We start from the raw sequence: 14,190 nt of genomic DNA on the forward strand, positions 1-14,190 counted from the left end.
ACAGAGGCACTTTTAGCCCCGGACCTTGGGGCTCTGATCCATGGCCTTCAAGGTCCTGGGGGGCCTCCTGCCACCACACTGCACCCTGCTCCACCACTCCCCCGCCATGCCAAACTGCAGCCGCTCCGCCCACCTCCACAGGTGTGGGGTGGGAAGCCTGCTCGGCTCAGCCCCTCACCCCCCCCAGTGGTGGAGCAGGGTGCAGGGTGGTGGCAGGAGCTCCCCTGGTCCTTGAAGGCCATGGACGGGGGCAAGAGGCCTGCTCGGCTCACCCCCAGCTGCACATATGGTGGCTATAATTACATAAAAGCCATGGTTTGGCACAGCAGGGCCTCGCAACAGCGGTGAGGGGGCTTGCGGTGGCAATGGCAGGGCCTTGCAGCGGTGAAGGAATTTGTGGTGGCTGTAGTTGGGCCTCGCGGCAGTAGGGGAACTAAGTGCAGCTGGGGGGACTTCATGGCGGAGGTGGTCTGGACACCAAAATCACCTAGATGTGCCACTGTGGTGGTACAGTGAAGCATCTCTGTGGCTGCAGAAAACAAAAGGATGATAAGTTATTTGATCCCACTATGTATTTTTTAAAATATAGACACAGGAGGGGGAATAGTTACATATAAGGGGCAGGGGTGTATTATGGTAAGCTTAGTAAAAGGAGAAATAAAGTGGGAAAGAGCAGTTTGGTGTATCGGTGGAATGATTTAATAGGAAGAGGATTTATTTGAAAATGTCTAGTTGTTACCATTGGTCTCCTGGTCAAATGAAAAGTTTTAAGTCTGATAACTTAGGCAGTTTATTGAGTATGTCTTTAAGGGTAGAACTGATCTGGTTGCAAAACTTCTAAATCGTGTGTTCTCTGGATAGTTGGTATCCAAATATGTCTGTGTTAAGGTGGTTTTAATCATTTTGCTTTAATATTATTGGGCGCTGATCATCCCACTGTATCTTTCAACTCCAGGGTATGGATCCAATTTGGGTGCTACTATATCCTTACAAGAGTCGTTTCCCCAAACAACCTTCACATGTCTGAGAACTGCAAGGCAGGCTGCCCAGGTTCTTCTCCATAATGGCCCTCATACCTTGATGTTACTACTTCTCTCTTGTATCAAATCACCTTTCATTTCCTGGTTGCAAATTTTACCCTGCCTGTCTCCAGCTCTGCTCATGATAATTCAAGTGGGCTCAACCCTGGGCTTCCCACTTTCTGAACTGGCTGCTGTAGCTGGGTCTGGGACAGTGGCTTGATCTGCAGATACAGTATGAGTTGGCTAGCTGGTGCTAATGTAATGAAAAGCTTCTGGCTTCTTCAAATCATGTTTCTGTTGAAAGAATGAGCAGGCAAGATCTTTCTTTCCATGCTCTATTGCTACTTTGTTACTCCCTCATGTTTCATTCCAGCCTACTGGGGTCTTCACATTCTCTTCTCTTAGATTATCTCAGTCGCAATTGTGGCTGGCAGAACAGACTGCAGGAAGGCAAGTATATTGGGGCTCACACTGGTCTTCTTTTAATTCTCTTTTTATTTCTACTCCTCTTGGGCCTTATCCATTACCTTTGAATCAAACATGACATGTGAGCACTGTTTTGTCAGTCTGATTATACGGAACACTGATATATCACTTATTTAGCACATTACATGCCCTATGAAAACCAATACTTATAAGTATTCATAATATTTTTAGACTGCCAATTTTCAAATGTTAAAAGCACTTCTGATACATTATCTTAGTAATCCTTACAGCCACTAATCACATCTTGTTGTTCACATATTGAAGATGGATGGCTTGGAGAAGAGTGGAGCTGCTGCTTAGGTTATGAAAGCAGGTTAATAGGGATGTACGAATCGATTTGGGGTTGAATCAATTTGAGCTGAATCTGGTCGATTCAAGTGATTCGGCCTCATATCAAATAATCATTGAAGGCAAAGGCAAGATTTGAGGTCGAATCAAATCAACCCAGATTCAACTAGAATCAATTCAACAATTTGAGTAGCCATTTTGTATTGCTATTGCCAATGCCATTCCATAAAACTTTTCTGGTTGATTTCCTTGCACTTACTCCCGACTGGCTGGTGATCTCCTTGCTTCATGGTTGGCTTCTTGTTGTTCAAATGAGGTGTTGCAGGAGTGGATTCTTCTGCCTGCTGGAGGAGCTTGAAATAAAGAGGATTCTTCTTCTGTATGTTTTTTTTTTAAACTGAGCTGAAAATCACCGCAGCACTGCCTGCCTACCTGGTCTGTGACTGCTGGAGAGAAGAAGCCTCTGTGTGGCCATTTCTCCACATCTTATTTTTTTTTAAAGATACTTCATTAAAAAATCCTCTTTGCTGGCTTACTTGTTGCTTCCAGCTTTTTATTTTATTTCATCATTGTTTGGGTGTTGGTTGCCCACCCCTTGGTGCCAACTACCCTCCTCCTAGCTGCTGAATGGTGCCAGTGGGGTGCTTGGCAGGCAGCAACTCCTGGAGATTCCAGCTGAAGACCAGTACAAGAAGAAAAGACTGAGACTGAGATGCCACACCATGGGAGAAGACTTCGGTGGGTGAGTACCCAGGTTGTTTTTACACACAGAGACACCACACACACACACACACACACACACACACACACACACACACACACACACGGTATTGTTAACTGTTTTCATAGGTTTAATTTTTAAAATCTTCGATAGGGGTTTCGGGGGGGTTCTACAATTAGGTATGTGTCAGGAGAGTTTGTGTAGCACTCATCCCACTTTTTAATTGCTTCAAAAAATTGGCCTCCAAAATAAAAACCTTCCCATTTCACTTTTTGTGTTTTACTGTATCACAGCTTGTGTGTGCCCACATCACAGTGGTATAGTACTATGTGTGTGTGGAACACAGAGATGAAGTCTACCCCCATCTTCTAAATACCCCTCCACCTCCACCTCCCCTGACACTTGCCCCACTTTTTCCTTGAATCCTTGGCCCCCTAAATAATTACCCTTCTCTTGTGTTTTATAGCAGTGTGTGTATGTGTGTCACACACAGCTGAAGTCTACCCCATCTTCTAAACAACCACACCCCTCCCCTGACACTCACCCTACTTTTTCCTTGAGTCCTTGGCCCCCTAAATAAAAGGCCTTGAATCCCTGACCACTTTTGGTGTTAAGGCTTACATTTTTTAAAAAAAACAGCAACCCCAAAAGAGGTATCTGGGATGGTTAGAGGCAGGACTAGAAATAGAGGTGACAGGGAGAGGGAAGGGTAATGCTGGTCATGGTGGGGTGCGACAACAGGGGCTTACTCCCTGAGTCACCACTGCCCCTGCTTTCTTGCTCATGAACAGGTTCTCCTGCTGAACCTGGTGGGCCCACACCAGGACCTGTAGTTGAGCAGGAATTAGCAGGGGGGTCTTCCCTTGTCAGGTAAGAAGCTCTTCCTGTGCCAGCCATGGAGGAAGTGCAGATGGAGCTGGTTGGCAGTCTAGCCAGACCCATCTCACCATCCTCCTCAATGCCCCCTGTGAGTGTGAAAACCCAGTCTGGGCCTGAGGAGGACTAGGAGGAAGTAATCATGCTTGTTCCTGTACCTTCTGAGGCCCACACTGAGGGCAGTGGTGGTGGTGTGCCCTAGAAGGCACCATCAGTCCCATGACCACCCAGGCAGCCACGTGCTGGAGAATCAAGTGGCAGCATGGTGTGGGATCACTTTGAGCTTTGCCTTGGTGGTCCTGCCCATGCTGTCAGTGACCTGGAGTGTCTTTGATACAAGAGAGACATGGTCTACCCATTGGGTCTGCCCCCCCTTGTGTGGCGTAAGAGGCACATGCCTTCTTACCCCACCCCACCCCATCGTTTGGCAGCATGGACTCTCTGCAGCCCCATTTGGGAGTGGCCAGGGGACGAAGTGTCCCAGGAGAAACGGCTGGGGGAAGAAGTGTCCAGGCCTCTAGAATGCCTTCAACGCAGCGTGCAAGCACTGCAGTGCATTGTGGGCTTTCTGGAGGCTGTGCATCCTTCCCCTTGGCTTCTCTCTGGCTGTGCCGCTTGCTGAAGCTGCAATCATGTGGCTGGAAGGCAAGAGGGAAATCAACAGCTGATGGTGTGGGGAAGGTAAGAATGCTCCTGCCCCCGCGCCCCCCGATGCCCTCCCCAGTCCCAGGATAGATGGTCATGCCAGTATGTTCTTGAGAAATAGTTTTGTGACCTTGGAAAGATTCATTTCAAAGGAGTCAGAGATGTTTGCTAGAATTGTCAACTTTGCCAGACCCCTCCACCCTTAAGCAACAAACTCCCATTCCTACTCTTTACGGAACAGGCACTTCAGGATAGGGGAGCTTCTCTCACCTGCCTATCTAAAAAGACATGCTGGACCCCGCTTTTTCTCTAAATCTATGTAGGGATGTGCTTGAAACACTATTCAGCATCCAAATCATGGCACAATCCCTTTAAAACTGAGTTTTCCACAGCCCTTTTCACATAGTAGAGAGCAGGTCCATTCCTGTTCCCCCTCTGCCCACCACCATTGCCATATTCATGGTGATACCTTCAGCTATTAGCTCACATTGGCAGCCCTCTCCCCCAGCTGCCCTCACATGGCGCTGGCACTCAACTGGCTGCCACAATGTGGGGCCAACTGAGGAGAGTGCTGCTGTACTCATCAGTGTTTACCAGCAGCACTCTTCCTAGCTGCCCCCACGTGGCGCCAGCACACACATGGCTTCCAAGCATGCACGGAAGGCATGGGTGTGCTGGCATCATGCGGGTGCAACTGGGGGGGGAGCACCACCAGTGCGTGCTGATAGCTGGGGGGAGCAACAGAAGTACAGCAATGGCGGCAAGCAGAGGAGGAGCAGGAATGGACCTGCTCTCCTTTGTAACAAAGGGGCTGTGGAAGCCCTCAGTTTTAAAGGGATTGTGCCATGATACAGATGCACATCCCTAAATCTAAGTTAACTTCCTGCTAACAGTAAAGGGGAAGGAGTAGCAGCTTTGAGATTAGTAGTATTTTTTCTCAAAGCTGAAATTGTTTGATCTCTGATCTCTGGTCACTTAAGGTTAACTGGAAAGACAGGATGGTATTCAAAAAAAATAGTTGTGAAGCTGAATCATCACCCATTTGTAGAACACTCATGACCATTTTTATGTATTTTGGATACATATAAAGATGGAAAAACATGAATGTTGGCATGACAAGAGGGTGAAGATAAAGTGAATTTGGATCTCTTTGTTCCCTTTATTCCCCCCTAAATTTCAGTGGTATCAAAATGTAATGTTTTAATTTTTCTTGTTCTACAGTTTTGTACATTATTTGAAGCAAGGCAAACTTTTAACTTGAGCTAAAATATGTGAGGTACTTGATTTGAACTGACTAGAGGCAAGAGGGATTAATGATGTGTAAAGAGCCTGAAGACAGAATAGCATTAAATACTTTAGTTTTAAAAATGTATCATTTGAGGTCCCATTTATGTTATAAGTAAATGTTCAATCCTTCCTGCTTTTGATTTTACAGTATCTCCAGTATTGGTTTTTTAAACTTTCCTTGGGTTTCTGTTTGCACTTATCTAGCAACAGTTTTTATTAAACTGAAGCACAATCAAAATGGTCACATTACTGGAATAGCATACCAATGGCCATATAGCACTCTGCCATATTAAGGAGTGGCAGTTCATACTTAACAGTTCTACTGCCTTTTGAAAAATATAGAGGTCCTTCACATGACTGAAAACTGGTTATTATCAGTGGTTATCATAATATAGGCCAAAGCAGGTTACATCCTGGGGATTGAAGCTTCACACCTCACAAGCATTCTAGCATATTCTGAGTGGTCATCCCCACTTGTCCTCGGCCTGACCCCAATAGTGATGGATTAATTTCAGATCATGTGAAAGGAAGACTCTTCAAGGAGAAGACAGAAATAGGAACATAACTGTGCCTGGAATCAAGAACAGAAGAATGCTAAGGATCAAAAGGTGATCCCCTAAATAGCAGAAGTAGTGAAAAAGAGGGACAAGCAAGACATCCAGAGGCAAAGCCAGTTGTGAATTATATAATTTCCATATATGTTTTTCTCCTTGTATTGTTATTCAGCAGTGAATTTGATTTTGTCTACTAACCTAATTTCAGGAAGTCTCTGGATTAATGACTTACCTCGAATGGCATCAAGTTGTATACAATCCCTCTTTGAAAACGTGTTTCTAAACATGATTACATTTTAATTGCTTTAAATTAAAACAATTGCTGTGCTTTTTGTGTTTGTATGTGGTTTTGGGCACTATTTTATGTGGGAAATTGGTTTATAGAATGAATGAATGAATGAATGAATGAATGAATGAATGAACTGTGGGAAGACAATGAGCATCCATCATCTTTGCCTGCCCACAGTCTTTCATATAGGGCAGGGGCAGAACCACCATTGCATAAATGGGTTCAAAGAACCTGGACCACGTACCTCAAGGGCCACACCTTGTGCCCCTGCCCCACCCCCTGCTTACTGTACTGTATGGTCAAGTTCATGTGACGGTACTCAGTAATTCAGGTGCCCAGGCCTAGGCTCTAAAGGTAAGTACCAGCATTGAATTGTATTCAGAAATTGATCGGGAACCAGTGAAGTGTTTAAGCACCAGCAAGATACATTCTGATAGAACAATATAGCACATTTTATGAGCACTAGTTGAATTCGAAGCCACCATGGATAACCATGATCAGCCTGTCTGTATCTAGGAGCAGCTATGGGGGGGGAATCATTTGATACATGAGACTCAGCTGATAAATAGTACACTGTGTTATAGACACCACTTGGGCCTCTAATGACAGAGCTAGATCTGTTAGAACTCCCATACTGTGAACCTGGCCCTTAATGGGGAGTTGTGGACTAGGTTCATAGTATGGGAGTCCTAACAGTTTATTTATTTATTATTTTATTCGTTTGTTACATTTATAAACTGCCTATCATATAGATCTCCAGGTGGTGCACAGCTATCAAATAAATAATAATATTTAAAAATACAGCAAATATAAAACAGTTAAAATCACAGTGTAATTAAAATTTAATTAAATGAAACAATTAAGAACAATTAAAACAGTTTAAAATATTTGTAGCAAAAAACCTGAGAAAACAGTTCTAGCTATTCTAGCTTCTATCCTAGTTCTAGTTATTAGAACTCCCATGCTGAACAGGCTCTCATGGGTACAAGTTGGGGGCCTGCCAAGATACTTGTATCTTGTAAGGATTTAGCTTTAGTTTATTCATCCAGTCTATTACTCACTGCAGATACCAGTTTAGCACTTCTACCACCTCCCCTGAATTCTGATGGTACCTTACATCACATCCCCAGATGACCATACTAAACGGGGTTTTTTTGTAGATGTAAAAAAAAGCATGTTAGACGCAATGTAAACTTGTGATACCCAAGATCATAGATGCCACAGGGCGAGAAGCTCTTTTCTTCTGGAACTAGCCCTTGAGGTAGAACTTTCACCACTGAAACATAGTGAGGCTATGTTTCACCATTAGGGTTAGTGCAGGGAGAGCGGGCTTAGCTCGCTCTCCCCACACACGGGCAGGGAGCCATCCCTGGGTGGCTGGATTGGCTGCCCACATGATTTCAGGCTCCGTCACAGATCCAGCAGGGGCTGTGGGGATCAGGGGGCAGCCAGCCCCCAGAAGTTGGGTGACTCTGGGCCAGTCACTTCTCTCTCAGCCTAAAATACTTCACAGGGCTGTTGTGAGGAGAAATCACAACAGTATGTAGTATGTAGTACACCACTCTGGGCTCCTTGGAGGAAGAGCAGGATATAAAATGTAAAAATAAATAAATAAATAAATTCCAGGATGCCCCACGTAAGTGCACGGAGCATTCTGGAGAGACCCCTGGGGCTGGGAGGCTTGTTTTAGCCTCCTGGTGGGGGTCTCCTCCTGTGTTGCTGTGGCACGGACCCGCACCACAGCAGCACATGATCAACTAAGCAGGGTTAGCAGAGGGCTCGCTCTGCTAACGTTGTTTAAGGGGAGGGGTAATTTTGGTAGTTTGCTGCCTGGAGCCGTGTGGCTCCGTGGCAGCAGACGAACAGGAGAAATTGGGCTAGGCTCCCTTAGCCTGATCTCTCCTAGTCGTGGGGATAGCTTCAGTGTCTCCAATACCCTAATCTAACCAGTTTGGCCAGAAGGATATCATGGTTTTGAAGAGCAAAGATTTTACATCTATTGTATGTGTAAATTGGCTATTATTGACATTAAAAGGCTGTCAAATGTTAGTAATCATATGAAAATGTCATCCACTTAATCTTAATAGAGATCCCATTGTCTGTTTTTTTAATTTGCTTTTGTGATTTATGGACCAGCCTTTTGGGTAAATGGTACTTTTCCTGTGGCACTATGGCCCAGTGCTTGCCAGCAGCTTATCTTTGCAATATTTAAACATTGAAAGAAGCCAAAGGTCCAGATTCATTATACAAAAGTTCCTGATAACCTTTCAGATAATTAGCAGACATTCTGAATTTTGAAGGAACTATCTAAAAGGTCAGCTGTGTTAATTAAAAATGCTGACTTGGACATCAACTTTCTATTTTTTTAAATGAAAGTGCAATTAAGTAACCTGTCACAAACCATTAGGAGAAATGGTTAATAATAGGTTTGATTGAGTAAGGAAACATGCTGGCAATATTTGTCAGGATAAAATACAGTTAAAATGGCAACCATTGTAAAGAGTATTAGAAGATAAATTTTTCACTTGTGGGGAAAATACCTTGGAAGTTGTATTGCTGAGGCCACACATATTTAATGGGGAAGACTATACCAATATGAGTATGATAAATATTTATATAATGCTTTTCAACAAAAGTTCTCAAAGAGGTTTACTTAGATATAAATAAATAAATAAAATGTCCCCTTGTCCCCAAAGGGCTCACAATCTAAAAAAGAAACCGAAGATAGACACCAGCAACAACCATTGGAGGGATGCTGTCCTGGGGACAGATAGGGCCAGTTGCTCTTTCCCTACTAAAAAAAAGAAAATCACCACTTCAAAAAGGTGCCTCTTTTATTCAGTTAGCAGGGGCAATCTTAGATAGGTACTCCACTCCATTTCACATTAAAGTGACAATTCAAAGGGAGAGACTTTTTCTTTGACATAATCTTAGATAGACAGACTTGAACCAGCCAAGATAGACTGTTCCCATCAATTTACCAGAAGTAAAACAGCCAGTGCTCATAAATCCTCTGCTCACAGCAGGTGCTGCTAAATCCACCACCTTTGGTTTCCTTTTTAGGAAAAAGAATACTCTGGGATTCTTTCCCCCCATGTAGTAACTTGGATGGAAATCTCATTAGAATAAGAATAAGTTTGGTTCTTGCTCAGGGAAGAATGGAGGAGTGGATCACTGCCAGACAGTTCAGCACAGAAGTTGTATAGAGGGAGACAAAAGAAACAACGGATGGAACAGGCAATATGAACAACATAAGAAATCCAGTGACCATTATTTCTTCCCCCCTGTGCATGCAAGACCTTGAACTGAAATGAGCCCTTTTCGAAAACCACTTGTTCTATAAATGCAGCTGCTGTAATTGTAAAAAGAATTGGCCCATATTTTATCAGCAGATAGGTGTAGTATGGTTTCCATCCCTCTTTGTTAGATTAATCCTGTTGTGGGTAACGTTTGCAGGCAACAAATGTGAAACAAGAATTAAAATGAAATGCTTCTCTATTTTCTTTCTTCAAAAACCCTTATTACATTTGATTTGAGCTCGGCTTTTTTAGATTGATTTTTTGCAGTGTGTTCAAGCTTCTCTACAGTATGTGACAAGTACAATGTAACCAGCTACAGCTTCTTAAATGATTTAATGCTGGAGGATAACCCACTGAGACATAATGTCCAGCATCTCCATCTGGCATAACTTGAAAGGTCATTTTTTACATTTTACCTTGAGCGTAAGTCCCATGGATGGCGATATGACAGAATCTTTGTATGGGAGCTGGAACATCAGTGATCTGCATAACAAATAAACTTCCATTACTATGAATCCCAAATATAAAAAGTATTACATATATGAAGAGAAACAGCCATTAATTCATTACTGAAAGGTTCTTTAGGAAATGCATTAATCCAAGTTAATATCTAAAGCAAGTAAATATCTGTAGCATTCAGTAAAAAAAACTAGTGCTCTTATTACTGCTGTTTCTCTTAGTGAGTTCATGACAGATTTGAGATTTGGACTAGATGAATCCTGATGTGCAAGTCAGGCTGCATTTTCACAACCAGAATGACTGTCATTAAAGAGTTAATCACAATTGGCAAGCCCCATATGCTCCCATGAAACATGAATTCCCAGGCAATCTCGATTAAATTGCTGTAGATCCTACTTATCTGTCCCGGTTAACTGTCCCGGTTAAAAGCTGGTCAGCCACAATGAATTAACCAAGATTTCCCAGAAATTTTGTGCTCTCACAACATGCTCTGTGGGAATGTGCAGAGCTCTCTGATCATAGTTCTCTTTAACTGCCATTGTTCTGGTGAGAATGTGCTTCAGTCACATAGCCACAATGCTATGCCAACTCACTTCTTAACACTTACAGTCGGGGCATATCTAGGGTGAGGCAGGCAGGGCATGTGCCCCAGGTGCCACTTGAAGGGGGGCGCCATTTTGTAAATTAAAAAAAAATTAAATGGCTGCCAAAAACAAAATGGCCACCACACATGCTCAAATGGCCTCTCTGAGGCCCTAGGTCATGCCCGGCCTTGCAGAGGCCATTTGAGCTTGCGTGGTGGCCATTTTGTTTACAGAGGCAATTTTTAAAAAATAAGATTTTTTTTTAAATGGCCACCGCACATGCTCAAATGGTCCCTGAGAGACCAGCGGGGGGGGGGGGGCTTTGCAGACCCTTTAGGAAGCCCCCCAAAGGGGCTACACGTAAAACTTTTTTTTTTAAATTAATATAATATAAGACACTGTACACATATTCAGATTGACACTATGTACAGAGAATCAGGGCTTGTGAATACTGAGCTGAAGCTTATGAGCTAGGATTTTATTCATTTGCTCTTACTTTGCTTCTTGTGATAAGTGAGTTAAATGTGATGTCTTGCTAATATGGCTATTAATGGTGAGTGTGTCTTTGAATCAGTGTGAAATCCTTACTATTAAGGCCCACTGGGAGTTTCTTGCTCTCTTTCTCTCATTTTAACTGTCTTTCTGAAAGACTAGAATATATTCCAAGCAGTGACACAATTTACTCTGCATATCCTTTAATTATTTACAGAGTATCTGTATCTGGGAAAAGTCAAATTCTCCATTTATTTTTAAAACTTATGTAATGGTGATGCTAGAATGCACAGTAGAGAATCGGACAGGCACTTCTGTTTAGTTTTACAAGTACACCTCCACATAGTATTTGGGTATTTCATGAGCCCCAGCATACTAACATTTCTAGTTTTCCGGCATTTTTTGGTCTGGCTAAGTCCACTGCTAAATAGTTTTTGAAATATTAAAAGATTAATGAGCCTGACTTGTATTTTTGAGCTGATATTATGGTGAAGTTATCTGAAAGATGGGTGTCAGATGTTTGGACAGGGGGCACAATTTCAGTGTTTGCCCTAGGCGCTGTTTTCCTTAGATGTGCCTCTACTTACAGTACTGAAGAGGAATCGGGGAAAACAATAGCATTAAACCAATGGGCATTTGCTAGCCAGTTTGGGATAAGGAGACTGAGGTTCTCTTACTAGAAATATAATCCCCATTAAGCTCAACATGTATAGGACTGGGCTCTTTGGTCTTCTTTTCCTTTGAAATCTGGAGACATAGTGAGCTCTCAGGGAACAAACCTGATGGCTGAGTCCCATATGCATGCATCTCACAATTCCATGATGACTCATAATGCAATGACTAAATATGTGAATTACCTCCACTGAAAGCATTGAATTAGACTGATATAAAAGCTCTTGTGTCTGAAATGCTGCAGTTACCATGTTACTGATGAACATATATGAGTAAACTCAGTCACATCCTCAGGCTGAAGAACCCTTGAAACTGAATATTTTGGAGGTGTAGTACTTTAATCTTTGATACAAAATCGGGACTCTGGATTCTTTCCTGTACAAATTTATAGTGCCAAAGATAGATTTGTGTATTAGGGTTCTGATTTTAAATTTACATGGATGTTCAGATGCAAGTGAAATAATCATATGGAAAACAGGAGGTGGGCTGAAAAGGAATAGAAGCCTTATTCATGCATTGTGTTCAGTGCACATAAACTCCATGGACAGTGTACACATGTATAGATTTCTATGCAGTAATTCACACATTATGTCCAATGATATCCAGACTAAGTTACTCAATAGTTCTGCTCAGGAGTAGGGTGTACACGGATTGTTTTTTGCTATTCGATTATCTAGCAAAGTGAATCGGGGGGAAAAGAATTGATTCATTGAACTAGCCCGCCGCAGCTGGCTGGTTCAATGAATCAAATCGCCCAGAGTGAGAGGGTGTTCTCCAGTAGGAGCAGGGACCCTGGGTGATGCTGCCATCGATGCTGTAGTATCCCTGTCATTCCCAGATGCTTGAGGTCCTGACCCCTGTTGGCCCATGTCCTGCAGTGGGTCCAGGAAGCATGGTGTGGATCACCAGGGCAGAACACAAAGTGGACCCACACCATGTTGCTGTCAGTCTGGGACCATTTTGGTGGTGATGATACTGGGGCTGCTCCTTCCTTCTGGGGGCCACCACCACCACTGCTCTCCATCTAGGTCTGAGAAGGTCCAGGAACAACAGGAATGGCTTCCTCCTGATCCCCCTCATTCCCAGATGGAGGGGGAGGGTTGCACCACCACAGGGTGGGCGGTGCACTGTACACAGAGAAGGTTGAAAAATTAAACCCCCCAAAATAAAGCAGTAGGCTTTATTGGGGGGGGGGGCTGTTTTTAGAAGGGAACGATCAACAATTGGGGAAAATACAAGTGAAGAGAATGTGAAGAAGGGAAGGGGATTGTGGTCTCTCTCTCAGCCATCCCTCCTCACCTACAGTCCTGCCATCTAATCTCCCCCTTCTCCAAACAAGCAGAACAAAGTGTGTGTGCAGGGGGAGTGGTGGATCCTAACCTATCTAGTGTCATTGGCTGGGGGTTTCCAAGCCTTCCAGTGGTGTTTTCATCTGGAGTCTGCCAGGTGTCACTCTTGGAGGCACTCTTGGGCCAAGCAGACACCAGTACTTGACAGCTAGAGGGAGGGCAGGTGGGCACCAGTCAGGCACCCACCCAAACAATAATTTTAAAAACTCTGAAAAAAGTACAGAGGGAACCTGGCAGGCTGTGCACCATAGATCAGCCAACACCCCCCCCCCATTAACCCATCAGGCCCAGGCAGGCAGCACATAGCAGCAGCAACGGTGGCAGTAGGGCTGCAAAATAATAGGGGGGGGGGCACACAAATCACCACTCCAGTTATTAAGGAAAAACAAATAAACAAGGAATAAAATTCCAAGCAGCACCCAGTTAAAGGCACTAGTGCTGCTTGTAGAATTTGTTTAAATAAAATTAGGGGGGGTGGAATTATAGCACCACAGTTTTTAAAGGTTAGCTACATGCAATGAAAAGCAAATACCAAACAAGGGAATGTAAATGCCAAAGAGCACCCAGTTAAGCCACTGGGCTTCTGTTCAGTTCAGTTCAAGGTTTATTACAGTCTATGACCAGCACAACAAGGAAATAGAACATATAACACAATTATCAAAACATAATACCCCTTATATCATAGTACTGGGCTTCTGTTACTATTTCAAAATAATGGAGGGCGGGGGGAGAGACTACAGCACCCCAGTTATTAAAGTCACTGGCTGGCAGTAGCTTGGCAGGCACTGCAATTAAAAGGTTAATTTTTTTTAAAAGGGAGACAAAGCAGGTGCTCTGTCTGTCGGTTTACTGCTGGGCCAGGCAGGCAGGCAGGCCCAGACCACAGTCTCTCTGCTCTCCTCAGCGTTTCTGTGCTGCGCTGTTACAGTCTCTCTCTGGCTGCCTTCTCATGTAATGTGAAACCGAAGTTGAATGGGGCAGAGGTTGGATGTCATGGTCATCCAAATGCATGGATCTGCACTTCTGTCTCAAAAGCGACCCAAGGTTTCCCTCCCCAAACTCCAGTTTCAGCCTTCAGTTTGCAGTCAGTCTTTTTGCTCCTACCTGAGGTTTGAAGGCAGCAGCATGTCATCTGATGGCCGCGCTCGCTGTAATCGAGGTTGAAGG

The sequence above is a fragment of the Hemicordylus capensis genome, chromosome 2, assembly GCF_027244095.1.
Source record: "Hemicordylus capensis ecotype Gifberg chromosome 2, rHemCap1.1.pri, whole genome shotgun sequence".
In the NCBI taxonomy this organism is placed as follows: domain Eukaryota; kingdom Metazoa; phylum Chordata; class Lepidosauria; order Squamata; family Cordylidae; genus Hemicordylus; species Hemicordylus capensis.